We start from the raw sequence: 3,620 nt of genomic DNA on the forward strand, positions 1-3,620 counted from the left end.
TTTTTATTATATAAAGGGTTGGTTGTTAAATTTTTCCAAGGATATTTTGGGTAGTTTCAAATTTCTAAAAAAGTCAAAGGTCAATTTGGAAAATGTTATATACTATTTGGGTCATTTTCATGTATATCCCAAAATGATTTTTGAGATTTTTCATTCCACACGCTTCTTCCAACGCAAACCCTAGCATGGACTCTCCTATGTTTTTCACATCTCCAATCTTCCAAAGCTATCTATAAGGTGTCATCTCCAAATGAATCTCTCCTCTTCTAGATAAGCCGAACACAGTCACTCAGAAGGCCTCAAGTACTCTATCGTTGGGCTCGCATATGAACAGGCGCTTCATTTCCTTGCTTCGACGAACTACCGTGGGGATTTGGCTCTAAAGCCATCGTCCTTGAAGCAAGTCAAGGAATACTGTTATCTGTACAGCCTTCTCGAGCTGCAGAGCTCTTTTCATACTTGGTTGAGCTTCAGACTTTCCCTGAAACACTCTTTCGTAAATACCTCATCGACTAAGTTATTTTTACTCGAAATAGAGAATAATCTCCAATTTTGGTAGTTTTGAAATTATTTATTTTTTGGCTCTATTTTATCTTTTGCGATTTGTTTGGTTAATAATGTATTAAACAAGATTGTATTCCTTAATTTAGTCAGATAAATTAACAAATTACTTAAATTGGGTTATGTTATTTTTCATAATTTTTTGATGAATAAAAGAGTTGCCTTTTCAAACATTCTCTACAGCTGAGCTTCATGTCAAATTAAAGGAATGCCTTCTGGTTTTTGTGAACAAGATCTTGTAATTGTTGAATGAACAAAAAGATTCAACCTTGACAATTGATTTTCTGCTAAATGTTTAACTTATTGGTAATAACACAAGGGAATATGAGTTGTCGGTAATAATATATGCAAACTGGTTTGGCTGCCACTAAAGATTAATCTTCTTTTTAAAGTAGAAATTACTTTATGTTTTGAAAAAGAAAATTAACTATAAAAATATTTGATTCTTTGTATGCGTGTCTGATTGACCGTTTACTATGAAAGAGGATGACACAAACTATACGTGTTAAAAAAACCAAATTATATGTGAGTTCAGAGATACTATTTTTAAGGTTTCAATGAAAGAGTGTATGACTCAAACTATATGTGCAAACTCAAATTATGCAGTGAAGCACGTACACTGTTTGACTGTCTTCCTAACTCAAAATGTGGGTGTTTGTTACGAAATATGAGAAAATTGCCAATATTTGTATAGTTTTGTCTAACTTGGTCTTAACATTGTATGATGTTATTGTCTTCTCTTAGGAGATTTGGATGCCTCATCTGCCCAGGATAAAATTGGATAGAATGGCAACTCTAAAAATCATACTGGTTACCCAATTTACCATCATCTTCAATTGGATTCCATCAGTTTTCTTCAAAAATTAGTGCTTTTTGTAGAGAGGACATTATGTGACCACATAAGTATTGTGGAAATTTTTGCTTTTCTTTGTACAAGACACGTTAATTTTTATTTTTTTATTTTTTATATAGGTGTACAAGACACGTCATTTGCACCCCTAAAGATCTTGTTTTCAGATTGAAGGGTGGCTATGGTATTGGGGACCATCGATTGGTAATCAGATTACATCACCCTGTGCCACAGTGAATTATTATGTAAATTTCAACCTACCATTTCCTTCTTGATTTTATCAAAGGAAGTTTGGAAGTCTCAGCAAGGAATTTTTTCCCATCGGTTTGTATGTCTTTGACTTCTTTTGCTTTTTAACATATTGATCGTTTTCAATTTCCGTTGCAGGTAGAATGGGGTTATGTAGAATACTATAAATCTTGATTATTATTTGATTTATTGACTATCAAATTTTACTTTTGGACTGCTTTTTGAATAGTGTTGCGCTAATGATCACATTTTTTTTTTGTTGTTAAAGATATGTTGGTTGTCACAAGTTGATTTTATATTGTTCATTTTGGATGCAATTGACAGTTTAGAATTTGTTTACTGGGAAATGGACATTTTGATAACTGGGTTGATTTTGGGGTGGTGACACATGATAGAGAAGCAGATGGACCCAGGTAAAATTTAGCTCTTATTGAAAACAATCAAAATTCCTTTCCATTGAAATTCATATTTGAGGATAAGGAACTTCCCATCTCCACTAGAGAAATCAGAATGAGAGATAGAACTTGAATCTCTTTTTTGTGATTCAAATTCTTTCTTGATTTGATTTCAGGTACATCAATAGTTTCAATTTAAATTGTAGTGATATTAGTATTATTAAATATTTTCTTTTGTGTGTTTCTTTCTAAATTTATTTTGCAATAGTAGTAAGAATTTTGTTATCACTTGAGTATATGCATTACTATGTACAATTTGGACTACCACTTTCTAATCAAACATTTGGTTCATTTTGCATAAACTTGAAGAGATATAGTCAGAAATTATCTTTGAAAATTATTTATCTTTGGATGTTAATAATTATTTTACTTGATAAAAATTAAAAACTCATCTTAGTATATTAGTTATCTACGAAGTGCTAAATGTCTAAGTAATTTTCTTCCTCCTTGACTCAGTCTTCCCAGCCTAATCAACATGCAAAAAGGATTTTTCTCAAGAAGTGTTTTTCCTTCTACATACCTTGTAGGAATGTTCGATATCCTGACATTAGGCTAGAATCCATTTCATTGTTAGGAAAACTTTTGTATATGAAGATGTGATAGTGTGTTTATGATTTTGGGTTAAATTGATATATGTGTTGTTTCATTTCAATGAATGATGGTTGCAAGTTTTTTTGTTTATTATTTTTATTTTGGTGCAGAAAATGGACAAGGGACAGTGACCAAAGGTGCAATCATTGTAGCTGAGAAAGGAGTTTCTCTGTGTCGTTGATATACAACTTATGTCTTTTTTTTGTATGTTCACCTATTAGTGATTTGCAACAGTGAAATTGTAATACAAGTTTGTAAAGCTATTCTTTGTTAACACTAAATTCTTAGAGCATATTGATATGTGTCAGACAAGTATTGAGTTTCAAGAATATTAGTGGTTGATCCTCTTTGGAAAGTTATTCTATAAATGAATATTTGAAATTAAGTTTTGGTCCAAGTGACAAAACAGAATTTGAAGAACTACTTCCTTCCTAGAAATGTAATCCATCATTCAAGGAATAACTTGTTACTAGAATAATACCGTTCTTTTCTGTATGATTGTTGAAAGGTTTTTGTGTATATGTCTCATTTTGGAAACAAGAAATCTATGCTTTACATCTTTTCACTGGACCCCGATGATTATTTATAGTTGCTTTATGCAAATATTTGTTAACATTGTTCTAATGCACGCGTTCATGCCTTTGTAACTTGATATTCAAGTAGGTAGTGTGATTTCTTTCAAACCTAACCTTTGAACAAGTGCAATTTTCACGTTGGGATCCCATTTATCAACTTGGTTGACAAGGAGAAAGAAGATTTTAGAGAGGTGTTTTGTATATTTATAAACTTTTCTTACAATCGATTCGAATGTCTGTTTGATATTTTTAATTTCTTTTTCATTTTCTTAGATCCCTCAATTTATTTCAATCCTACTGGATCTAGGTCATTGTTTTGGTTTCTTCCAATTGTTCGGC

At 31.6% G+C, this 3,620-nt stretch overlaps 1 long non-coding RNA gene across 3 annotated transcripts; it reads left to right on the forward strand.

Annotated features, from left to right (window-relative positions):
• Window positions 1–134: 134 nt before the first annotated feature.
• On the forward strand, window positions 135–3,091 carry LOC111398269. Of its 3 annotated transcripts, XR_002703335.1 has the most exons (4): window positions 135–496; window positions 1,534–1,739; window positions 1,985–2,073; window positions 2,817–3,091. It is a non-coding gene; the product is annotated as an uncharacterized LOC111398269 (long non-coding RNA). The 3 variants fall into 3 exon arrangements; XR_002703334.1 differs by having other exon boundaries at window positions 1,534–2,231; XR_002703333.1 differs by having other exon boundaries at window positions 1,534–2,073.
• The last annotated feature ends 529 nt before the right edge of the window (window positions 3,092–3,620 follow it).

The sequence above is a fragment of the Olea europaea genome, chromosome 1 (genome assembly GCF_002742605.1).
Source record: "Olea europaea var. sylvestris chromosome 1, O_europaea_v1, whole genome shotgun sequence".
Taxonomy (NCBI): Eukaryota; Viridiplantae; Streptophyta; class Magnoliopsida; order Lamiales; family Oleaceae; genus Olea; species Olea europaea.